Here is a 27,479-nt window from a genome sequence, read left to right on the forward strand (position 1 = left end):
AAACCACCAGATGTCAGATCTTTTTTGGCACAATCAGGGAAAAAACTTTAGAAGCTTCATGGGGCTTCATTTGCCCATCACTATTGTTACTGTATGCGTAATCTTGTGTAGGGTTCTAAACTGGCTAAGTGATTAATAAACAATTAAAAAAACATTGAACTGGAGAACATTCTAGCACTAAGGCAGAGTTCACAGAACAATCTAGTACTGATGAGGACTTTCTGTTTTAGCCCTCAGCAGAAACAAATGAAAAAGGTGGTGCAAAGCCTGCAGCATCTCTCACCCATCCATCCATCCATTATCCAACCCGCTATAATCTAACTACAGGGTCAGCCCACCGCAGGGCACACACACACACACACACACACACACACACTACTGTAGGGACAATTTAGAATTGCCAGTGCACCTAACCTGCATGTCTTTGGGCTGTGGGAGGAGACCGGAGAACCTGGAGGAAACCCACACAGACATGGGGAGAACATGCAAACTCCATGCAGGGAGGACCCGGGAAGTGAACTCGGGTCTCCTAACTGTGAAGCAGCAGCGCTACCCACTGCACCACCATGCTGCCGCATCTGCCACCATTACCAGATATTCCTCATCGTCTTAAATTGGCAAATGAACCTGAACAGCTGAATTTGGGGGAACTGGTAACAGAAAGAACAACATCCTTCATCCTTCCTTCAAAAAAGCAAAGAATGGTCTCAGTCGTTTCTCTAGAAACTTTGACTACAGTGGATAGATGATATTTTATGAACTGTTGGCATACATGATGGTAATGAACGATGCAGCCAAAAAAAAAATTGAAAAATGCAATAACATACTGACGAAGGATGAGGAACAGAAAGTTTATTCTTGGACTGGTTGAAAACCATCACAAGAAAATTCCAACTTCATCAAAGACGGTGCTAATGTTGTTGGCCTATAAGTTTGGAGCTGCTGTCTGCCATTCAGTTCTGATGACATATAAACTGCCAAATGGAGGGATCTCTAAATGTTATTTATTGTCATTAAAAGTGAATTTGTTATAAATATGAAAAACAATTAAACTAGCCTTGTACATAACTTGAACCTGTTAGTTTTTTTGTATATAGATAGATAGATAGATAAAAATGTTGTATAAAGATGCTCAATAACAAGCTAGACTACATCTCAGCCAGTCAGTAGTGCCATGTGCACAGTTGACCAGCCCATGTTAAGCTGTTACACTTTCCAGTTGTGTGATACCGGGACCCCCTTACTTACTTAGGAGCCTTATTTTTATTGGTTAGTTTCTTGCCAAACTGTTATGTTGCTGCAGTATTTTGACTTTTTCTATCTTTCCAGCTGTGAACACCATATCAAGTTACTGTATCACGGTTTAAGTAGGGGTTTGATTTCCTTTCTATTCCTTTTTTTTTTTTTTTAAAGCAAGCTAGCGATCATACTGAACTTGAACTTGAACATCGATGTTTCATGTCACAGCATATTTCTTTCTCAAACTGCATTACCATGAAGGAAGGGGTGAGGTCATCTTTTTTAGCCTCCCTATAAAGTAAGCATGCCAGTCAGACTGCGTATTTCAAGTGCTTAGCACCAAGTAGTACCCCCCACTACCACCCCTGCGCCGCCTGTAAGAAAGGCATTAGCAGTTCAATTAAAGTGAAGTCATCTGAATATCTGCAGATATTAGCATCCCTAAGTTGGAAAAACAGAAATGACCTGGCATATGTTGCAGTACTTCAGTGAAAGAAACTGAGTGTTTGGAGTCCACAAATAAATCATGAAAACATATTTTTAGTACATGAGCAAAAGAGGTTCTGGTTTTTTGATAGGACTTTCCTGCTTATGCTGACTGCCTTGGCCTGGCTGAGGCACAATGTTGGTTACATTGCTTCTGAGAGTTCATTGTACTTGTGTGCTTTTCCTTGTTACTGGTTGTTTTCCTGTTAGTATGAGGACATGAACTGCAAATCTAAGCAGTTTGGATTTGCAGATCTTAATGCATGGAAGCTGTTTGTTTTTATTTGAAACATTGGAGGATGGTGTCTCCCGGTGTATCATTAGAGGCAGCAAATAGCAAATAAGGAGGAGATTATTAAAACGCACGGCATTCCTCTGGTGTACGATTACCCTGACTGTTTTGGCATTAAGAAATTGAAACTGCAGAATGCTGTGAAGGTTGCTGTAGACAGGGTATGATTAAACTAAACTAATGAGCAGATATTAGACAGGATGACATAATTCCAGACAGTCTATGCCTTAAGCAGCCAGCTTTATGCATACCTGCAGGTACGACTCATGTCTCCAGTGGTTTTCATGAAACTCTGCTGATCAAATTACTGATTTCCCCATGAGTGCTGCTGGCTTGTATTGATGTGCATCCGTTCTCTCGGGCTTTATGAATGTGACTGATGAAAACGTAGTCAGTAGGGAAACCACCTTCCCAGCTGATATAGTTGTCCCTCTTATTCTGCCGTGTTGCTGAAGATGCGTGCTGCTGTGAGGTGTTCTCCAGAGCCAATGATACCAATAAAAAGGGATAAGCCTAAACATTGGCCTTAGTCATCAAAACTTGTCTCATCTACCAAGCACATCTGGTGAAAAGATGTTATAAAGATTGTTTCCTGGCCTTGAAGATAACACAGTGTGCTCCTGCTTTAGTTATAACGTGCATCTTTAAAGCTAAGCATGTGATGTGTGACATTAGTGGTTTACATATTACAGCTTGCTCCCTCTTTACAATACTTTCTGACCTAGCTTCTTGTTTCTAGACACTTTTTGATGGGTATATAAAGGTCTTGGCCAGTCAGAGTACTGCATTTAAATATAGTCTTCTCAGGATACACTTCCAAACATGCAATTATTATAAATTTTTGGCTTGAATTTGGAAAACTAGAAGGGAGAAGAAAATGAATTACCATGAAATCCTACCCTCAGCCAGTGACTTTACCGTCTTATTATTCCTCACACTTTCTACTATGTTACATAAGATGTGCGGTTTGTGGCAAATGTGGTAGTAAGGTGCACTTTCATGACAGTGAAGCTAACTTGGGTACAGGACTTAAAACTATGTGATGCTTAGGGTGCGTGAACGACTCCAGGTACTTTTGCGCAATGTGAAAACCACATCCATCCACACCATAGATCTTTTTTTAAAAAAACTTGTTATTTCCAATTCAGCATCTCTAAGCTAATCCCAGCAAATCTGAGTAGAAGACTGGAACCCAACACGGCCCATCACAGGGTGTGCACACTGTCTCATCTAAACCTCGCACACACTTACTTACCTTCACTCACTTTGTAAAAGCCAGTTCAGAATTGCCAAACATCCTTTGGATCTGCACATGACTTTTTAAGTAGCATGCAATTTGTGTTTCTTAATTAAACCATCTTTATAATTTTCTGTGATTGTGTACTAACTAGTGGCTGTTTACCACATGGGGATTAGTATTTTAGTTGCACTTGGCGCAAACATCTTGCATATGGCAAATGCTAAAGGTTTGATTTGTGGTCGGGATTTGTTTTGGTCCTAACTTTAGAACTGGCTAACAAGCCTTCTCCTTCATGCTTAATGTGTTGTTGCTTTTGATACAATAACACGGTTTTCTAACTTTGCAGAAATGTTTTAAATAATGGACTTGTAGGGGATGCAATTGTAACACTTTAGAGAAGAGTCTATCTAGGTGCTTCTATTAGTCAGTTGCTGCTGTGTATCAAGAACTTAACAAATGCTTTGTTTTATCTTAAGAATTACAAAAGACCAAGGATGACCTATTAAAGTAGAGACAGCCTTCAGTGCGACTATTAGTCATTTTTACATGCAAAAAGTTAGATGTGGCAGGCATGAGAATGTCAAGATAGATGTGTGGAATTACAAAAAGGACAAGATAAATAAAATGACACAGTCAGGGGTACAACAAATGTGGGAGAGATATCCACGAAGGTACAAGAAAGTAGATTGAATTGGTATGGAAATGTAATGAGGAGAGACAATGAATATATGGACAAATGACTGATGGGAATGGAAGTACAGGGGAAAAGAAAATGAGAGAAGCCAAAGCCGAGGTGGATGGATAAATTAAAAGAAGATCAGAAGGGAAAGGGCTTGACTGGCGAGGAGGTGCAGGACCGAGCTGTTTGGAGAAGGGTGATCGAGTACATCGACCCCGCATAGAAGTGGGAAAAGATAAAGTGGATGAAGAAAAGAAGAATGCAGTATTGTAGGACTTTAGCAATAGTGCTGTTTGTGTTACATAGTAGTAACTAAGAAATACACTATAATATGTAATATTATATATATATATATATAATATATATAGCCCTTAAAGCGCCAATTTTAAAGTGACCTTAACTCTATCACACCACTGCCTGTTTATTTGGATTATTATTTATCATAGGTCGATATCCTACATCAAGATACATTGTATACACTATTGATTTTGTGGTTTTGAATGACATACTACATGTGCCTGTGTGATCTATCTATGCGACCAAATCCCTGTTATTTAGTGTAGCCCCTGTCTCACTGCCAATGGATTTGTATAGTTCACACGTCTCTTCTAAGCTTTATTTATCAAAGATTGCATTCATATTTCAAAGCTTTACCAGGGAAAAAGTAATGAAAGCTCAATTTGAATGACATGTTGCACTTATCTGAGTACAATGTTGTCGCAGGGAAATCGGTATTGTGGCACAGCTCCTGACACATTTCCACAGGTTTTAGATACTAAAAATAGTCAGTTTTTCATGTAAAAGTTGAACATTTAAACGTTAACCACACATAAAGTGCAAATCAACTAGCACCCATAAAAGAAGCAACTTACTAAGACGTCTTAGCTCACCACTGAATGTTGATTGATGCTGTTAATAGCTGCTCAAGGGATTTCTTTTTAGCCTTTTTGACTTCAGAAAATGGAATACTGTTTTTGTAGAGCAGCACCTTAAAGCATACATTTTACTTCATACAGATTTCTCATATACGTGCAATTCTGTGAAAAATAGCCTAAATAAATCTATCACAATAGTAAAATGGACGGGGGTGCAGTTGTCAACACACATCGGAGCATGCCAACCTTTTGTTTGCTGCAGTGTGTTGAAAGCAGCTTCCCAGTTCCCAGCCCAGTATATTTTATTTGCTTAGTTACTTTTTGCCTTTTTTTCAACGTATTCCTGTTCATTAGGAATATATACAGCTTTGCAAAATGAATGAATAGCTTTCCATATATTGTAAGCCGAACACTTTGTTGTTTGCCATTTCTTATATATGATTTGTTTCATTGCTTTTTTTTTTTTTTTTTTTGTATTTACCAACAAAACATTGAAGTAAATTGTGCTAAATTTGTCAGGCATCATTCGCATAATGCTTGCTGTGACATGTTGAGAGCATCTCAGCAGTTCCTAGATAGTATATATGTTCAGTTTTGAATGTATATTTGCTTGTTTGCTTGCTTTCTTAATTTTTTCCCCATGTATTCTTGTATTTGAAGAATATACACTGCCTAGAAAAAGTATTCACCACTTAAAAGTTTTCACATTTTATCATTATACAACATTGAAACAGTGGAATTAATGTGGATTTTTTAACCCTGATTTAACAGAAAAAGGCTCTTTACTGTCAAAGTAAAAAACAGATCACCACAAAGTGGTCTAAATTAATTACAAACATACCACAAAAAAATAATTATTCTCATTAAGTATTAACCTCCTTCAAGTCAGTGTTCAGTAATTGTACCTTTGACAGCCATGTCAGCCTGGAGTCTGTGTGCACTTGTCTCTATCAGCTTTGCATATCTGGATCAGAGTTTTAAATTAGGGGATTTGGTGGTGGAAACCCCCCCTTAAATTTAACACAAGAGGGGGATTTCAGACTCTGTGGTATTAATGAGAGGCTGTGGGTGTCAAAAGTTCACACTTTAAACAGCACTTTAATATATCAAACATTTTTATTAATGTCATAACTTCGTCTTTTGGATGTTTACAGTAGTTTTTGAAATTTTGAGTAGATAAAGTTGTCATCCAGTATTTCAAATAATTTCTGCTATTTTAACTTCAAATAAATAGTTGTTTTATTGTGTACTAGCTTTCCCCCTGCGTAACAGAGAAACAGGACAAACTTTAAATATCACTAAACAAACAGGTATCGCTAACTAAGTGGAGGCAAGGTACACTCTAAAATGTGGCAAGAGGTAGACTGACTCGAACTGAGGCTGGTGCGTGAGTGAGGAGGGCTCCGGCCAGCTCCCCACTCCTGATGACATGCTTCCTCCTCCCCTCAGCCCGCAGCCTCTGTCTCTCGGATTAGTGCAAATAAATCGGTACTGCAAGCGAACTATGATACATAGCACAATGAGATAAGTCACAAAATCAACCGGAATGTTCAAGCAAATTATAGAAAAAAAAACTGTCTAAATGCATTAAGTGGCTCTCTTGTGAAAAGCAGACAGACATACAGACGTTGGATTTTATATACAGTAATCCCTTCTCGATTGCGGGGGTTGTGTTCCAGACCCCTCGCAATAGGTGAAAATCTGCGAAGTAGAAACCATATGTTTGTGTGGTTATTTTTATATATTTTAAGCCCTTATAAACTCTCCCACACTGTTTATAAATATTAACTGCACAGTTATACAGCATAATCCCTTTGTATTCTCTTAGATATTAGGTAAGATTCATTGAAATTATGTATATAAACACACTGTTTATATATAGTAAAACCTAAATATTATTTTAAAGATATCAAGCATCTCTGATATCACATATGTTACAGCCATTACGATAGACAGGCCACCAGCAATAAATACGTACAATGCAAGAAAAATAGTATAAAGTACATTTGTGTACAGTGACACTAAACATATGTACATGTACTAAGTACCGGCCTGTTGCTCTGACGTCACATCTGATGAAGACCATGGAGCGGCTGCTGCTTAACCACCTGAGGCCACAGGTCTGCCACGCCCTCGACCCTCTGCAGTTCGCATACCAGGAGAAGGTGGGAGCGGAGCATGCCATCATCTATATGCTACACCGATCCCTCTCCCACCTGGACAAAGGCAGTGGTGCTGTAAGAATTATGTTTTTGGACTTCTCTAGCGCCTTCAACACCATTCAACCTCTGCTCCTAAGAGACAAGCTGACTGAGATGGGAGTAGACTCACACCTGGTGGCATGGATTGTGGACTATCTTACAGACAGACCTCAATATGTGCGTCTTGGGAACTGCAGGTCTGACATTGTGTTCAGCAATACAGGGGCGCCGCAGGGGACTGTACTTTCTCCAGTCCTGTTCAATCTATATACATCAGACTTCCAATATGACTCGGAGTCCTGCCACGTGCAAAAGTTCGCTTTTTGACACTGCTATTGTGGGCTGCATCAGGTGTGGGCAGGAGGAGGAGTACAGAAAGTTAATCAAAGACTTTGTTAAATGGTGCGACTCAAACCACTTACACCTTAACACCAGCAAGACCAAGGAGCTGGTGGTGGATTTTAGGAGGCCCAGGCCCCTCATGGACCCTGTGATCATCAGAGGTGACTGTATGCAGAGGGTGCAGACCTTTAAATGTCTGGGAGTGCAGCTGGATGACAAATTGGACTGGACTGCCAATAGTGATGCTCTATGTAAGAAAGGTCAGAGCAGACTATACTTTCTGAGAAGGTTGGCATCCTTCAACATCTGCAGTAAGATGCTGCAGATGTTCTACCAGATGGTTGTGGCGAGTGCCCTCTTCTACGCGGTGGTGTGCTGGGGTGGCAGCATAAAGATGAAAGACACCTCACGCCTGGACAAACTTGTTAAGAAGGCAGGCTGTATTGTAGGATTAAAGTTGGACAGTTTAACATCTGTGGCAGAGCGACGGGCACTAAGCAAACTCCTGTCAATCATGAATAATCCACTGAATCCACTTAACAGCGTCATCTCCAGACAGAGGAGTAGCTTCAGTGACAGACTTTTGTCACTGTCCTGCTCCACTGACAGACTGAAGAGATCGTTCCTCCCCCACGCTATGCGACTCTTCAATTCCACCCGGGGGAGTAAATGCTAACATTAATTTTATTTTAATTTGTTTCATTTTTTTTTCATTTTTATTACTATTTAATTTAATATTGTTTCTTTGTATCAGTATACTGCTGCTGGATTATGTGAATTTCCCCTTGGGATTAATAAAGTATCTATCTATCTATCTATCTATCTATCTATCTATCTATCTATCTATCTATCTATCTATCTACTGTAAGTAGAAAATTAATTATGGTTACTCACCAACAATAACATGATGACTTGTCCGATAACGATGAGTTTAATTTTACTGCACAACAAAGGAGAGCGTTACAGTTCTTCCAAAGGAGCCTCTTCAGGCGACTGTGTAGCACAGCCGTTGTTCTTCTTCTGGCAGTCTTCAATCCAAATCCCTAAAGCAGAGTACATCCAGACTACTGCCTTATTACATCCACTTACAACTCGTTTTGCACCCTGGTTAAAAGGACACTGCGGCCGTAGATCTTATATTCCTTTCCTACTTTTTAAATAAAAAGAATCGTAGCCTCATTGATGCTGTAATGGTGTCCTAATGCGGTGTAGCTTTTCCCTTCCTTCAACAAATGCAAAACGTTTACCTTTTCGGCAATCGTTAACATCTTCCATTGGCGCTTGGGCACGGCCCCTGAAGCAGTAGCAGGAGCAGATCGTTTTGGAGCCACAATGAAGGGCTTGACTATGCACAAAGATAAACACAAAAGAGCACAAAAGTTAGCTCTTTACACAGCGAAACATGTTGATGCTGAATGAGCGAGACGAGACTTCCTGGTTAACACTGCATTCAGCACACAGGAACTTAACTGCGTGCTCTGATTGGTTAGCTTCTCAGTCATCTGCCAATAGCGTCCCTTGTATGAAATCAACTGAGCAAACCAACTAAGGAAGCATGTACAGGAAGTAAAAAGACCCATTGTCCGCAGAACCTGCGAAGCAGCGAAAAATCCGTGTTATATATTTAGTTATGCTTACATATAAAATCTGCAATAGAGTGAAGCCGCAAAAGTCGAAGCACGATATAGCGAGGGATTACTGTATATTGAGATGTGGAGATTTCCACTCACATATTGCCATGGAAAAACTTCAATCAGTAGAGTCATACAAATCAATCTACAGAATGTAAAATAAAAATATAAGAAAAATGTGTTTTTTTTTTTTTTTAAATTTTCATCCATGCCATACTGTTTTTCTTGTTGGAGTACAGTCATGACTCGGTTCACAACATCCCGACTAATGACATCACACTTTAAGGACAGTGCTTCCACAGAGAATCAATAAGTAAAATTGAGTAGCTTCATAACACTATTGTAAGCAGTTGTACTGCAATATCAATACTGTTATGAAATTATTATTATTATTGTTATTATTATACATACTGTGATTTATGTATTATAATAATGTTTGCCTATCTTACTTGAGGTTAGGGTAGTTTAGGGTAGTCTGTGTCAGGTCAGGTGTGTAACTGATGCATCCTTGAGACGAAAATGCTGTTGGCACATGGTGTTACAAACGTGGCTCTTTGTATCCACAGTCAGTGAGGTGAAAATGGCATCAGACACAGAGATATGCCCTCTACATGCAGCTGGTGCACACTGGGTGATTGTCATGTGCTGCCTACGGAATGGAGCAATTTAGAGAACATCCAAAGTCGGCCAGTGTAGCTTTGGCTTTATGCTTGGGGTCATTGTCTTGTTGGAAAACAAATCTCTCCTAAGGTGCAGGTTTCTTGCAGGCTTCATCAGGTTTTCCTTTAGGACTTCAGTGTGTTTTGCAGCATTCATTTTACTCTCCAGCCTTAAAAGCCTTTCCAGGGCCTGCTGCAGAGAAGCATCTCCAGTGTTTCTCACAGTGGAATGGTGGGTTTTTGATATTGTGCAGTGTTTAGCTTACAGACATGCATATGTTGTATGAGGCTGTGAACTTACTCTATCAATAGGAATGTGTGTCTCACTTTTTCCCAAGGAGAGTTAAAAGTGTGCATAATCTTGTAAAACATGAAAGAGAAGGACTTTCACTAACTTTCATAAGTTCAAAAAGGACTTTGTTTTTAATTATTTTCATTTATCCTGTTCATCATTGTTGCAATCAAATGTGAAAATACATTTCCAGTTTTGTGTTATAGTTTGCTTTGCAGACTATATTGTATTCCCTAATTATGATTTATGGTAATGCCAAAGCTGAGTTTGTGCTGCCTCAGAGGACATAAAGCACTTTACGATGGTGTAATCTTTCAATGCTTTGTAGTCATACAAGGATATGTCCTGGGGCAGAAAACACAAACGTAAAGAGGGTTGTAACAGATGTGTTCATGCACTTGTAAGCAAGGCAATAGAAATTATTAAAAAAAAGTTTCGAAATTATAAAAGGTAATTAAAAAAAAAAAAATCCATTCAGTTTTATACTATACCAATAACGGCACACTACACAATAGCGTGCAGTGAATACACTTAACTTAAGCATTCATAGTTTTCATATTCTTTCTCTGTACATTTAGCATTCATTTGCTCAGAGGTTGATGTGCGTGTTGCTTCCTGTACAGCTCTTCATTTCTCCACCCTAGCTGCCTGCTTCATCTCTTCTTTTGGCATCTTTTTGTGTTAAAACTGGTTAAGTCAGTGTTTGTGTTGCAATTACTTAGTATGTTTTCCTTAATTTTTCATTTAAACTGGCACTTAAGTCTTCAATCTGCCTCAAGAATGAATTAAGATATTAAGAGGTAGGGGAAGTGGTGGCGAAGGTTGGTAGGGATGAGAACAGCGCATGTGCCGCGTGGCCGCCCTGCTGGCTGCTGCCGAGAGTTGATTCTACAATAAAATAAAAATAAAAAGAGGAATAACCTTGGAGGTCAATCATCACCCCGAAAGTGGATAGTAGACGTCACATAGTATATGTGTTCCAAATTTCAGGTCAATAGTTCAAACGATTTGCGAGCTACAGGTGATTTAAAATCCCAGACTGACAAATGGACAGCCACGGTAGCGTATTATATAAGAGGATTTTCTAATAGTGAAAATGAAAAAAAAATCTAATGTTTTTCTCTGTGTACATTTTCACAATTTTATTTAACTGTGTAATATATATCTGATATTAGTGGAAAGATGAATTGATAGTGAAGATGAGGTGAAGACGAGGCTATAAAACACTTTATTGTAGTATGAATTATCATTATATCTTGGTATTTTGTCAGTGTTACCCAGGTGGTCTGTTTTAGGTTTAGATCAGAAATGTTTGATGCTTGAAATAGATGATTAATATAAAATAAGGACTGCTTAAGCCTGCTTTCTAAGTACCTTATGGTCTTTCACTTGTCCCCTTTTCTTCAAGAACCTTAAAACTTCTTGTAATACTTGAGTCCTTTACTTCTTATTAACTAACTCATTAGTTAACTATGCAGTGTTTGCCTATTTTTCATATGTGCTTATTTCATGTTTTGTGATATTTTCTAGTCCTTTATCTTCCTAATACCTAGACCTCTGCATTGACTGTTACTGTTACTGTATTATTATAGATAATACCATATTGGCAAGGAGAGTGCCTGTCTGAATACTTTCTCTAACATGGGGGTCTCCATGGAGATAGATTATCAGAGGGCAGGCTTGCATTATTTGAGCTGCTGCTTTGCTAATGCTAAGGAGAGGCTCACGGCTGCAGAGCAAGATTTGGAGAGGAGCTTCATTTCAAGAGCTAAGGTGTTCACTGAAAGACCTTCCTGTCAAAAGTATTGATTTCTGTATGATATTCTGAGCTGAAGGGTTTTATATATTCTGAAAAATCTGAAACAAGTGTTAGTTTCAAAAATGAACACATTTGACAGTACATAGTAAATGTATTTATGAAATTGGAGGTTGTCACAGATGATTGACAAACATAGCTCAGTTTTAGACGAATGTGTCAGATTGTTGTCCTATTGTAATCTGATGTCTTAATTGCATTATGGATACTTCTTAGTATTGTGCCTGGACATTTGACTTGCTATAAAGGTGTCAGTGAAGTCACAGATTTCTCTTCAATTCCACTCATCTTTTTGACAGACGCTTTTGCTGATCAGTTGCACGGTTTGCTTTCTTTAGTGCTGTGATTGCCCTCTTTAATCCTCAGAGTCACTTGCTGCCATAATTTTAATTCCATTTTACTTCCTTATATTGTATGAGGTTCTTGGATGCCTTTAATTGAACCCCTGATTCAGTTGGGTTGTGTTTCCTGCTTTTGTCCTTCAGTCAGGGTGGCTAATTTATAACATTGGATTTTGTTTTAATGCACTATGGGATTTCTAATGTTGTCATTTAACAGAGGACCCCCTCTGCTTGGAAAGTGAAGATCTTGTATAGACTTTGTGTTTTTTGGGTCACTAAATGCTGCTTCCTATGAGTTTATACCCCCATAGGAGAAGTGGAGATGAATTGCACAAATGTTCTTTCCTTAATAATAAAACATACTGATGATGATAATAATAATAATAAGTTGCATTTATAGAGCACATTTCACAAATAAGCTTTCCCTTTCCTTCAAAATAAAATTGACCCCCAGAAGCTTGAGACTCGTTCATAAACTTTTAATTTATTGTGTTGAAATATACATATTTTGTAAAGCCAAAACAGTTCAGGTGCATTGTTGATGTGGATCTACCCTCGATGTTAAAAATGAAGATATGCCCCTGTTTTAAGGTTTTAAAAATAATTGCTTGTGGCAAGGAGATTTGTACAGTGTTGTAGTGAACAGACTGCTCCCTCAATATTTAAACTCCTAATTAGATTGTTCTCCTTTTGTTTATAAATAAAGGCTAATGTTGTAACATTAATAACAAGGAAGAAAGTGCAGAAACATGGATGTTAGGTCATTTAAAATGGCAAAAGACACCGTGCTCATCAGCTCTTTGATTTTCTTATGTTTTGCACCTTTGGTCATGTCTTAGTTGGGTCTTGTAATTAAGTCTGAGATTAATATCAGACTTGATCAGTAAACACAGTGCTTGATGAGGGGCATTGCTTATATACATCACAGCAAAGCAAGCTGGCATGTGGAATCGATTAGTCAAACTTTTCAGTCTCGCATTGTTTCACAGAAACATTAGGAGCAGATGCTCTGTGCCAATTTGGCCAGCCCCCCATTTAAATATCCAGACCTCAAAAAAAAAGGCTGAGAAGCTAAAGAGTGAATCTTGATTGGAGATTTTCCACTCTTAGTAAAAGTAGACATCAATTATATTTGAAGCATAAGGGGCATGCCGATCGCCGAACACATTTTAATACAAGGCAGAGAACAGCAGTAAGTTGCTTGAAAGCCAGGAGAATGAATTGCATCTGGTTTACAGCTCAGCTCCTTGAGGACTAGGCACTCTGCTTATGGAGAATAATTTCAGGTGTCCTGGGAATGACTTAATTGCATAGAAATCAAATAAGCACATGTGCTGTTTGAAGAGCTCATGTGGTGCATCCTGCACATCCAAGGTAGGTGAATTCCTAGTGCGTATTTTTAGTGGGATCAGAATAGAATGTGTGCTCTGGTAGCAATGCCTTTCACATTTGGAATGAAATTCCAGAATTGGACAAAAACAAAATCAAAAACAGGCTTTTAGACTTTTATAAAAAGTAATAAAAAAAAAATAAGCTCGGAAGAGGAAAACTATTTTTGTCTTTGATGTTTATTATGTAGCTTGAAATACATGGTAATTTTGGTCACATACTCTCAGGATGTTCTTTAGTGAATTTTTGAATGGAATGTAAGTGCATGAATTGAACAAATAGTGTTTGGAATGAAGAGAGTATATGTGTGCTATTAATTGAAAAGCATAGACATAGTATAAAATGTTTCTTTTGTGCTTAGAACTTTTCTTAGAACTCATTCTAGACAGGCAAACTGTGCTTCACCTATTCAAGAATTATGGTTGGATTCTTTAAGGAAAACCATGTAGATGGTAAGAAGCAGCCTTTGTGAGGCTCGCATTACAGACGTTAAAGTGAAATACTGCAAATAGTTCACTGTGGCTTACTTCTTTCTTGCATTTCAGTCCAATTCCCAAAGTAAACAAGGAAGAATATCCAGCTTATTTTTGTATAGTGCTCATCTCTGAGTGCAGGCATGGAACGCTGCAAACAATTCTGAGTTACATTACAAGTATAGATTATACTAAGAGTATCCATCCACTTTTAATCTACTCATCCAATTCAGGGTCTAAGGGAGTCTATCCTTATTAGAGCAGCACTCAGCACCTCACAACTCCAGAGTCCAGGATTTGTATCCCAGCCTGGGCCCTTCGGGTATGGAACTTACACATTCTCACCATGTGTCCTTGGGTTTTTGTAACATAATGCAGGTTGTCCTCCCTAATGTGCCGATTAGTTGGCTAGGGCAGGCTGGATGGTTGGTTGGATGGATGGATGGATGGAAGGATGGAAGGAAGGAAGGAAGCAGAAAAAGTTTAGATCACATTGATTTATTCTTAAGCGCACTTTTACTTATGTGCCCATGCGCTATGCATTAGTTACACATATAGTATGGAAAAAAGAAATGCAACGTCACATAAAACAAAATATTAAAAACTAAACAGAGCAACATCGTGAATATAAAAAAGGATGTCTGTATCTAAACCAAATAATGTATACTATATATAATATTGAGTAGTAATGTGTTTCTTGTTAGTTAGACATTCAAGTAAGAAATTCACCATACTCTGTATATGGGTCAATAATGCTCTTCTCTCTCTCTCTCTCTCTCTTTTTATATCTATCTATCTATCTATCTATCTATCTATCTATCTATCTATCTATCTATCTATCTATCTATCTATATATACAGTATATATATATATATATATATATATATATACATCTCTATATATATATACACATCTATATATATATATATATATATATATATATATATATATATATATATATATATATATATATATATATATATATATATATATATATATATATATATATATACACATCTCTATATATATATATATATATATATATATATATATATATATATATATCTTGTAAGTGCTAGAGGTTGCTGTTGCCTCTTAAACCCAGCAGACTGACATGCAGGTCACAGGGTAAAAGCACCAAGAAGATATTTTTTTAATTATTTCCTTCTTGCACAGTGCCTCCAAAGCACCACGGCCACAATAAACACAATATTCTCTCTCCACCACACCTCCCAGCAAGCATTGTCCACCTCCTCCCGACTTCCAAGGCTCGCTTGCTGGGTATCCACCAGTCCTTTATATATAGTCCTTGACCCGGAAGTGCTTCTGTTCTTCCGTCCATGTGACTTGCTGACTTCCGGGTCAGATGGAGAATTGGATTTTCCTTCAGCCCTGAAGTACTTTGGGACTCCCAACCTCATGACCTGGGAGTACCTCCAGGCTATAAATACAGCACAAGTCCTTCTGTTCCTTTAGAGCTCCCTCTGGCAGCACCCACGGCACCCAACAGGGCTGCACAACCGAACTCCAAGTTCCAGGATGCCCTGCGGGAATCTGGGGCACCGCCAGATCCCAGGGAAGCTGCCATCTAGTGTTTTGGCAGAGGCAGTGACTGGGAAAAGCTGCCTTCCCCCATCCTTCCATCACAGGGGCGTCCCGACTGGGATGAGCTGCTAGCCGTCCACCACAATCTATATATATCTTCATATACATAAAATTATAAAATGTTTCTAATTTCTAAGTGTCTTTGGTCAGCAACATTAAGAAAGGATTATTCAGCCAAGCAAACAATGACAGTTTCATTTGGACAGAAGACATCACAAAGGGGCCTTACTGTTAATGACAATGCATCCTTTCCAAGATGGACCACCACAGACAGTGAGAGAGAAAAATGATGGAAAGTCAAAAACAAATATTGAAATTAATTAAAAGGCAGTATAAAAAAACATGTAGTAGGGATTAGTTTTACACCAGGAATAAAGTAATTATTACTGGATGACCTCTTCAGTTGATATTAGTTTTATGGTAGGAGCTGGGGCAAAGTCATTTCTTGAAGTTGCTGGTATGCACTGGTACTCTGTACTGGCATTTTCCCGTCCCTTGTAGTTAATATATGCATGCTGTTAGTACAGACCCTTTTTTATGAGAAAAATATGTCTGGTTGCACCTCTGAGGGTATATAACTCACCCACCGACCTCCTATTATTCAGCACACACAACAAGTAGTACACCAGTAGTTCTTTTTTCTCTGGGTGGGAGGTGGGGTAAAGTAAATATTATCAGAGGACCTCAGTAATTCTACTCCTATTTAAATAGCTCACATTTACTTACTTGTTGATTGTCACAGGACTAGTTTAACTTGGGGTAATTGTTTATGGACTTATAGAAGATACGGTTCTGTAATTTTTATTAAGATGTGGATGCACAGTCTGTGAAAAGTTACCGACATGAGAAATTTGGGTTGGACTAGAATTATAATAATTACTTTACTATACCTCCTGTTGTAAAACTAAACCTGTCCAAATAGAGCTTTTGAGACTATTGTGACATAGTCCCAGGAGCAACACTAACAAGAGCATGCTGTTCTAAAATATTTTATTATTTTGGGAGTCCATCCTTAGTTCCTCATGGATTTTTGAGTTTATCAGAACATCAGTTCTTATATGAATGTATGATTTCTTTTGTAACTAGCCAAGTGATTACAATACAACAGGTTGTTATATATTCAGCCAGGTGAGCAATGTAAATTGGTTTTATGCTTACTATATTATAATAATAATGATGATGATGTAAAACTGACTTGTCACCAGAATAGTGAAAATACATTATATGTAAGGAGTGGTATTGCAATGGATGCTTTCAATGGGAAAGTCCAACTGCATGGCTTATGAGGCAAGTTACATTTGGAATCTAGTAGTTAGATAGTACAACACTAGTTTTAATTAGTTATTAAGTTTGAAGACTTTACCTTAAAATTTTAGACTGAGATATCCAATTAAAGGGATAGAAAAAACAGACAAAGCATTGCAGTTATAGTATTTTTTAGTATAGTATTGCAATGGCATGGACTCAAACAGTAATTAACAATATTCTTGCTTGCATTTTCAGACCTCGGATGGTGGGCTTTAATTAAAGCATTACTGAAATGGAAAAGTTAAGAATCTAAAGCACATTCTAGACTAAGAATTAATCTTATACCTTTCTTTTTGAGTACAAAGGCAATTTAGCTTGTAGTTATAATGCACTCAAGCGTATGAGTGCAGTGAAATGATGATAGCCGATCTCTTCTTTCCACGCCCACCATCCCCATCATTCTTATAGCCCTTGCTCACACTTGCCATTTTTACTGTTTCTTCAGAAAGATGCTTTACACCTTTGAGCAATTGATATGGTCTTGGTAAACATGTGATCTTGAAAGATATTATCTGCTGTCTGTATTTTTTCCTGTCTGAAAGCCCTTCTTGGAATGCACTGCTGGATGCATATAGAAATACTGCATACTAAAAGACAGAATCAAGCACTGACATGGCTGCAGTTCTGTCTTCTACTGACTTTACCCTCCTGTAGACGTGACAGCCTGGTAATAGTATCAGTAGCTGAACACATGGTGCTTTTTCTAAGCAAAAGAATAGCAAACATTTTCCAGGCTGATGGCTTACATGTGGTGGGCCAAGTTCATGAGATGTTGTATGGTGCATTCATTTGAGTCTTGTACTTCATGATGAGAACTGTTGTATAATAATACTGTATTCAGCAGCAGAAAAAAAAATAAATGAAGCCTTTTTTTTCTTTCCTTTAAACTTGATTTGTAACTGCTAAGTCCATCAGCCTGGTTTAATAAAGAGAAACAGAGGAACAGTTTACTGAAAGACAGAAGGCACTTGTTTCTATGAATTCCAGTCAAAATAGGATAATTTGTTCGAAAACCAGTAACGTTCCTCTTCAGAGGTTTCTTTTCAACTCTCTTAATTCAGAGATTACAGCCCTGCCATTGACGGCAGTTAGCTCATCTGATTATGACACAGTTAACTGTGAGTTTAACGGCATGAAAGTAAAGCAGTCTTGCAAGGATTCAGACGACTTCTGGTGTTTGGCTTCAGGCTTGTCCTAGTGTTGGCTAAAATGCTGCACTGACTGCTTTTGGTAGCTTAGTTGTTCCATAATTGACAGCACTGTTGTGTTTGTCTTTTCAGCAATGAGATGTTAAACAGGTGGATATCTGTGTTGGTACCTGTGCCTCATAAGTAATTTTTGTCTCTTTATATTTTGAAATTTTTATTTCTTTCTTTGTCAGCCATTGCATGTTTTCAGAGAAAAAGGTGAGATCTAAATAAGATTGACAGGATAATTTAAGAGGGCTTTTATACAAGACATCTTGACTCATTTTAGAGTATACATCAACAAAGGGACCGGTCAGTTACCTATTTGCAAGCCATCTGCCCATTTTCTAATAGTGATTGTTTTAAATCAGATTTATGGAAGCTACAGTCTATGCTAGCAGCATAGGTACCATAAGGGAACTAACCCTGGTTGTGTTCTATCTTCTGCATACTGAAAAATATTTACTCATGCCAGCTCAGTTCTTAGAGAGAACACTGTTGTTGACTGCACCTCTTTTTCACTAAAACTTTTGCACTCTATGTCTAGGAAGCTTAATGAGCATTTATTAGGTGCCTAGACAGCACATGTATTGAACATTGGCACACACCAAAGGATTGGTCGTAAAGAGGAAGTCTGAAAGTACTTTGAATGTGACACTCATAGAAACGAGCAAATGGGGACGAGACAGTCAAGGTTGTAGAATTCTATTAAAGGGAAGGAACTGGATAAACTTAAAAACACCCCCTAAAACTGTTTCCATAAAGATGTCCGCAGAATGTATTATGAAGTTCTTGATCTGAAGTTTAAAATGCCCAATGCTGCCTAAGGACAGAGCCTAATTCTTAAACAGATGGTACACCGTGACGTTCCGCAAATAATTTGTGTATGAATGGTTGGAGCAAAATAACCCATTTGCTGTGTACCGTAGACATAGAATGTATTTCTTAATCTTCATTATATTTAAGATAAAATGAAAATGATAAATTTTTCTCTCAAAATAAAAACTAATTGAGGGAAGTCACCAAAAGGAAAAAAAAATAAAATTGAAATGCTCTAAAGTTCATATAGCTGAACTGAAGCTAAATTAATAATGGGATGAGAGGTGAAAATAGTGTAGAAATAAACATTGGTTAAAAAAAATGAGCCAAAATAACCATGGTAATGATAATTAATATCAAAGTAAATAATTAATCTTTATGCACCCAAATCATTAAAAAATAATGTAGAAAATAATGAAAAATTAGAGCTATAATAACCTAGGTAGGAAGAAGTACTCATATAAAACTATTTTTTTCTTTATACACCCAAATTTATTTATTTATGTATCTGTTTTTAAAGAAGTAAAGTGGTTTTGTGCAAAACATATTGTCATTCCACAACAGTGTTGGGTCATTGCTCTGTGCAGTACATAAGTTCTGGTGTCTTAGGCCAAGCTGTTTGTCACACCCGCTGTTGTGTACCTTATCAATACTGTCAGTGATTTCAATTTGTGTCTTAAATTTACATTCCCTCTCACACGTTTAAGGGTGTATGGAAAGAATTGTGTCTACAGTCCCCCCAATTTTCCTCTTGAGCAGGCTTGATGAATGGTCTTCATGGCCACAGGAGGTTGCGTACTTTTGCACAACTGATTCATGAGAGAACTGGCACTGAGGATGTCAGTTGCCTAACAGCTAATGTCCATGTCTATCCAAAGTTATTGCTGTAACATGGCATATTTGGATATATCACAGTCACTGCAGAACAGGAGAGTTTGCCAAACAAAGCCTCTGTTTAGGCTAAGACCACATATGGGTGATCATTGCCCTTGACAACTTCAAGCTGAGATGGGGCCGCTAATTCTGGAAGGCATGCCTACAGGGTTGAGCCAAAAACTACAACGTTCGGCACACAGTTGCCCTGTGGCTATGACAGACAAGTAGTACTATCACTACCTGTAAGCTCACTGTGTCATACAAACACCCAAGACAGACAGTAGCTGTCATACAAAGCATCAAACAATGGTGAATTGCCACACAACGTCACTACCCTTTGGCTTGTACAAATACCTCCTGATCGCTGCACTGAGCCATTCTACCTTGTAGATGGTCTTCATTGGCATCTGCCACACACAGCAGAAAATGGACTGAAGGAATGATCAGCCCTCCATCCTGTGTCACATTCATAGCTGTGAGCTTGTGACCACTGCACAATCCCACCTGAATGAATTAATACCCTTAATCTATGGACACTATGGACAAACTACTCACTATGTGTACTGAACAGCAGTCTGGGTAAGTGATGAGATAAGTGAATCCTACAAAATCCTAAAAACACACAAATATTAGCATCCTTTTCCATTTCACTTACAATACTATCAAATCATCAGTTATAGACTCGGGAACAGTGCACTCATTATTCTTTTTTTTTTTTGATTTTATTGATTTTATTAAAATCAAATAGTATTCCATAAAAATAACTCAAGTTTAGCAAAAAAAGGTTTGAAACAAATCAACCCCCAACCCTTAGAAAGAGAGCTAGGCCAGCAGAGTAAAATTTAAAGCTAGTAAAAATAAATCTACATGCCAAAAGTGTAGTAAAGGCAATTACAGTTTGTTTGTCCCTCTCCAATTTAAGCCTATCTGGGAGTTCACCAAACACGGCTGTTAATGGATTAGGAGGGATTGTGACACCAAGGCTGTCTGACAGGCATTTAAAAATTTTGGTCTAGAATGATGTTAATTTGGTGCAGGTCCAGAACATGGCCTAGTGAGGCTAGAACTTGATTGCAACTTTCAGAGGTTGTATCTTGCCCTGGAAACATTTTCTACAGTTTTAAACGATAGAGAGATACGCTTGATATATAATTTTGAGTTGAATAATTCTGTGCTTTGTGCTACATTATTCTACTTGGCTAGTTCATGGAGTAGACCAAGAAAAGTGAGCTGATGACGATGATTTGAAAGTAGTAGTCAGCCTTCTGAACTTTCTTGGCCAAGGGGCCAAACGGTTTGTCCTTGGATATTAAATCTAAAACATAAAGTGGCCGCCACAGTTTCCAGGGCTGGTGCTTGTGTTAAAACAAGTGTTCAAGGAAATGCTACTGCCTCTCCATGCCCCTGACATGGAAAAGTGGGATAGGAAGTGAAGGTTACATGCTTAAAGTACTGACATTGACTAGACCCCTAGAAAAATGTCAGTTTTATAGTCTTTAGCACTGGGTCAGTGCATAATGTGTGAACTGTATATAGTTAAGGAGTACACCATTTATTGTCTAAGTAGTGCTTCATAATATTAGTAATCAAAATTGCGCTTTGAAAGTCACTACTGTCGGGTCCTCCCTGCGTGGAGTTTGCATGTTCTTCCCGTGTCTACGTGGGTTTCCTCCAGGCGCTCCAGTTTCCTCCCACAGTCCAAAGACATGCAGGTTAGGTGCATTGGCGATTCTAAATTGTCCCTAGTGTGTGCTTGGTGTATGTGTGTATATGTGTGTGTGTGCGCCTTGCGGTGGGCTGGCGCCCTGCCCGGGGTTTGTTTCCTGCCTTGCACCCTGTGTTGGCTGGGATTGGCTCCAGCAGACTCCCATGACCTTATAGTTAGGATGTAGCGGGTTGGATAATGGATGGATGGAAGTCAATACTGTTTATATTGGTCGGAAGGATTGGTGGCGCCAGTGTTCGGCAGCCTCATTTCTGTCAGTGTGCCCCAGGGCAGCTGTGGCTACATAGTAGCTTATCATCACCAGCGTATGAATGTGTGTGTGAATGGGTGAATGACTGTTGTGTTGTAAAGCGCCTAGGGGGGTTCTTGAACTCTAGTTAGGCGCTATATCAAATACAGGCCATTTATACTTAGAACAGAACACTTCAACAGAATACTTTAATTGAAAGAATGTTCTTACATGTAAGATGCCATTTTAAGGGAAAACAACTTTTTCTCATTTGTTCTTCAATACTATTATTCATATGTTATTGTTATTAATTTAGTAGAGGCACTTTCAAGCAAACATTAGGTCTTTGCATTTTAATAAGTTTAATTTTTTCATTAATTTATTTGTAATAGAGGCAACAAACTCAGTCTGCCTACTTTCAGCTTTGCTCTTAGGTGTCTATTACACATATTGAGGTATTATGGTGGTTGTTTTTTTTTTTCAGGGGTGTGCAGATTGTAAAGTAGATTTGCATTGTGTGCTTTTACTAGCCTCACTAATTACAAAATAATTATAAAATACTAAATACACAATACAACAATACTGTCTGTCATGTACAGCTTTAACAAAGAGAAGCTGGGGGGTATGTGATTTTTGTGTAGTGGGTCCCTGAACACGACAGGAAGCCGACCCACACCATAACAATGATGAATATGAAAAAATGAGCTAACAAAAATCTATCATTTGGATCTTCATAACATTCTACCCCTTGGTACGTTCCATGGCAGATTTCCTTTCATGTGACCATCCTACATATCCGTTATTAATGGTTTACTGTCTTTTATTGATTACTTTAGATAATTAGGGGCAGAGCCTGAGTTTAAAATGGGGGCATTGTTTAGAATCACACCTGTAATGCTACATGTAAATATATTATAAGTCATTGGTAATATAACGTTAGAATATAAACTAAAAATGTGGTTATATTAGCATGTTTAAACTTATGAATAAATACGCAAATACCATTAACAATATTTAAATTTCAGATTTTTTTCTATGTTTCTTTGCCTACTTATTGTCATTTTGGCAAAATAAGTACTTTCTTGTTTTTTAAACCAGTTAGAAAATGTATGCATAGAACGCACCTAACATTATACTGGAACTGTCTGATAGTTGGACTGTTGTTAAAAAAAAGTTTTATTTCATTCATCAAAGAGATTTTTGCTTATTTTATATCTGTAAAAATACAGGTTGCTTTAAAGAATTACCGTATATACTCACGTTTAAGTTCTCCCGCAGATAAGTTGGGGCTTGATATTACCATATAATTTCTGGTATTTTATAATGTTGAATGCGAAAAAACTCACGCTATTGGTCCAAGAGACTATGATATGCTAACGCCCACCTGAGAGAGTAATCAAGGAGCACACTGCCTTTTTTTCTATGTTTTGTGCCTATGTGACCACACAGTAATACCTGAACTACTCCGAAGCGACGTTGCACTGTTTTGTGTTATTTGTATCTCACACACTCGTACACCTTTATCATAAGAGCATCCCTTATCTACGATGGAGCGTTCGATCAGAAGAAAGTATGAAGCTGGTTTTAAATTAAAAGTCATTGAAGTGGCAAAAAAAAATTGGTAACTGCACTGCTGCAACAAAATTTGATGCGTCTGAGAAACTGGTGCAAGATTGGAGGAAGAAAGAAGATTAAAAAAAAAATTCAAGTGTATTTTTGAACAAACGTATAAGTCAGGGTCTGATTTTATGATTTGTTGGGTTTCAAGACCTGACTTATACGTGAGTATATACAGTACGGTATTTGAAATATCCATATTATGTCAAATGTGTAAATGACCATTGTATATAAAGAGTCTTCTTCCAGAGGTGAACGTCAAGCTTGTGGACAGTTAATCTCCATTGCGTGGATGCTGGTTGGTTTTGCTCCTATTTGGTGTCTCTGTCTTCCCACTTACTTTGTGTCAGCATAGACAAAGTGAATTTCTATACACTGTAAAACCCCTCAGGGTGCGACTTTTTGAAGACTAAAGACGAGTTTGGAAGATTACATAAGCAAAGGTTCAATTTGTATATGTAAAGTGGATTTAAGATATATTTATGGTGATACTAGTACCTATGTAGAAGTGACTTTTTATGGAAACATATATGTAGCATAACTTACTGTCCTTGTCTTGGGTACTTTTTGTCGCTGCCTTCTGTTTTCTCTTTTATCTGAATCACTGTAACCTATTTGAAAAAGCTCTTGTTAGTTTTGCGCCTACTGCATAAATTTATCTTTTTCATGGAGGAATAAGTCATCTCTTAATGTCAGTTGTTTAATTTTACTGGTCATTTTATTTTTTTATTGTGACTTTTAAGGTTAATTAGGTTTTGTTTTATGGTGCAGAACATTGGATAGTAATGCAAGGAGTAGTCTTTGGGCTATTTTAAAATATAGACATTTCTTGTTGTATCTTTGATTATATCTTTATATACAGTATAATACGTTACCATGGCTGTTTGTTTGTCAAAGATTTTAAATCACCTGTAGCTTGCAAACCGTTTGAACTATTGACCTGAAATTTGGTACACGTATACAACGTGATGTGTATTATCCGCTTTCGGGGTGATGATTGACCTCCAAGGTTATTCCTCTTTTTATTTTATTTTTATTGTAGAATCAACTCTTGGCAGTGGCCAGCAAGGCAGCCCTGCAATCCATTCTCATCCCTACCACCTTCACCGTCACTTCTCTAATCTCTTCATATCTTAAATCATTCTTGAGGCAGATTGAAGACTTAAGTGCCAGCTTAAGTGAAAAATGAAAGAAAACATACTAAGTAATTGTAACACAGACACTGACTTAATCAGTTTTAATGCGAAAAGATGCTGATGAAAGAAGAGAAGAAGCGGAACGCTAGAGTGGAGAAAAGAAGAGCTGCTTTAGGAAGCAGCGAGTGCATCAACCTCTGAGCAAATGAATGCTAACCATACAGAGAAAGAATATGAAAACTATGAATGTTCAAGTCAAGTGTATTCACTGCACGTTATAATGCAGTGCTCCGTTACTGGTTAATAAATATTTAATCACAATTCTGATTTATCTTTGTTATTGCACTTTATGTGCAAGAGTTGTCAACCTTTAGTACTCTTACTTCTTTGCAATGTTGTAATTTAGAGGTGGAATAATTGATTATCAATCCATATCCATGTTTAGTGTCCATCTTTCCATTCTGTCATCCCACCTAGGCAATTACTGGGTCCTTCTCCAATATCTTTATCAAAATAGAAGTGGCATTCAAGTACTTCTAAAGAACACTAAGGAAAAAAGAGCATACATTTATGAAGAAGCAATATGAATAGCCTTTACCAAGCATGTAATATGATATACTGAAGTAGGCAATTGTTGTTCTTGATTTTAAATGATCGGTCAGATGAAGCTTCTTTATTATTACTAGGCAGAAAATTCCCCAATGTAGGAGCCGACCAACTAAAGACATAGGAAGCAGTTTCTTAATCCTGGTAATTTTAAGAAGAGCTAGATTTTGAGATTATAGTGTATTCTCGGGCCATTTTTAACTTAAGAAGGGTTTCGGTATTGGCTTTAAACTTAACTGAAAGGTCAGAGCAGATGTCTAAAATGGGAATTGGTGTTTCAGGCCCATTATCATATCTCCTTGCTGTTTAACAGATCACTTATACAATGGGCAGATAGTACTTCTGTACCCTTACCCTGGGGACATGCGGGGTCTGACAAAAAAAAAAAAAACTTTTAAGACATATCCTTGGAACATCCTACCATAGTTGGGATTATCGTTATGAATAAAATGTAACAGATATGTTTTATTGAAAGGTTTACAGTTAATCATCATCAGATGCGCATTCTGAAAAAAAGCTTAGGGTCATTTTTCAGCATTCATGTCTGGCAGGATGGTTACTATTTTAGTAAGTATATAGCACTGGGGAATTCCATCCATCCATCTATTTATCCATCAATCACTTCATTTTCTCAGCTTCTTTTCTAATCTAGGTTTGCAAAGTATTGGTGCCTGTTCCAAAACCAACTACAAGAGCCTTAAGTGTGTCCATGAGAACTGGACGTGGTGATGATGGATATCCCGTAATATTGTATACTGTAGACAGGGCCACTATCTGGACCACTTCCAAACAGAGAAACCTATACAAAGGACTCTTTTTTAAATGTGTTTCTGTTAGTTAGTTTATAATCTGATGCTCAGCTGAGTGATCATAAAAGAGCTTAGCGGTGCAGTACGTCTAATTAAAGGAAAATGAAATTAACCTACCATGAAACTGAAGTACTCTCACAAGCAGTCAGCTTTGTTGCAAGCTGGCCATTTTTGCACGTCCTCAGTTTGATGTTAGCACCTTGTACATAAATCAGTGGCCCAGAAAACTGCGAGTATTTTATCTTTAGTTAATGTCATTGTTGTTCACGATTTGATTGTGAGTCACTGAGGCATTGTCAACAGTGAAGTCTCCGTGTGATATTTGTATTGAGAACTTTATTCAGGAGACGGAGCGATGACAGTACATGGCAGATGCAATAAATAGTTGACATGCTTGATTATAACCACAAGTGCAAAAGAAAAAGAAGCAAAGTGCAAAAATCTGTTCAGAGTTCGGCGCTGGACTTGCTTCAGCCATGAGTGCACTGTAGTGTATGTGCATTGGATGATATATTTCATCATCCTCACAAAGAACCCTTTAATAATGTGCTTAGTAAATGGCACTATATAAAACTAGTTTCAGTACTGGGAGATTTGCTTGCAAACAACTGTCTTGTAAAAGTTTCCCAAGAAGTCTTTGCAAAGCTTTTTTTTACATCAGTCAAAAGTTAAACGAAACAGCAGCTTATTCTGTGATCAGTTTGAAATAACCCGTTTGCTACATCATTACTGCGGAATAATCCATTTTCAATCACAAGCGCAGTTTGACTCCAGCAGGCATTGCGAAGTGCTGATGGTGTTTCATACCTAAGAAGCAATCCTAAAAGTTGTATTTGTCTGACTGTCTGCACTAGAGTCCAGATCTTGCTCCTTCAGATTTCCATTTCTTTGGACTTATTCAAATGTGGTCTTTATGAGGAAGAAAAAAAATTAGGACTGATAACTAAATACAGTAATTGAAGATGTGGTGGCTGCAGTTGTTGGATTCAGATTGGTAAAAGAAGGCCATACATTCAATTATTTCTCACTGGCGCAAGGCAGTTGAAGCGTAGAGAGAATGCAGTATATAGAAAAATGAGGACTTTAGCCAAGTATATTTAGTTCTCCTTTAAATATGATCAAGGAATAGCATAAATAACTAGCAACAAAAAAAGCGTCTGGCCATTTCTTATGCTTCATTTTGAAGTATTTACCTTGACTGAGTGCCATTCGTTAGAAATGAGAGTTGTTATAGATTTCATTGAGCATTGCTGTTTATTACCATAAACATTTTTAAAACCCATTTAAAAGGTAGGGGTTGACTCTTCAATGATTGATTATTTTATACTTGTGAATCTTTTCTTTTTTCCTGAGACTATTCTTAGAAAATAGGTGTCTGGCTAGTTGTTTCTTCTTTTAGTCATGGGAATACATAATTTAACATTTGAGAATGGTTAAAAGTTTTGCATGTGTGTATTAATGAATACGTTTATGTTTTAAAAAAAAAAGAATGTTGCTAATTTTGCAGTTCTTAAGTAAAAACTGAAGTGTAATCCTAAGGCCCAATCCATCCTAGGGACCTCCTGGAGGAACATGACCATGTTTGCCACAGAATCAAAATAATAGA

General features: G+C 37.7%; 1 protein-coding gene across 2 annotated transcripts in view; it reads left to right on the plus strand.

Annotated features, from left to right (window-relative positions):
* Positions 1 to 27,479, plus strand: part of fndc3ba (fibronectin type III domain containing 3Ba) — a 528,549-nt gene that overhangs the window by 111,418 nt on the left and 389,652 nt on the right. Inside the window, exon 1 of one of the 2 annotated variants that reach the window (XM_039761483.1) lies at positions 13,389 to 13,467. The exons of the other annotated variant lie outside the window; for it this stretch is intronic. The gene's annotated coding sequence lies outside the window, so the exon portion shown is untranslated. Of the gene's footprint in view, positions 1 to 13,388; positions 13,468 to 27,479 lie in introns of those variants that run through there. 2 annotated transcript variants of the gene reach the window in all.

Source organism: Polypterus senegalus, chromosome 1 (genome assembly GCF_016835505.1).
Source record: "Polypterus senegalus isolate Bchr_013 chromosome 1, ASM1683550v1, whole genome shotgun sequence".
Lineage (NCBI taxonomy): Eukaryota > Metazoa > Chordata > Cladistia > Polypteriformes > Polypteridae > Polypterus > Polypterus senegalus.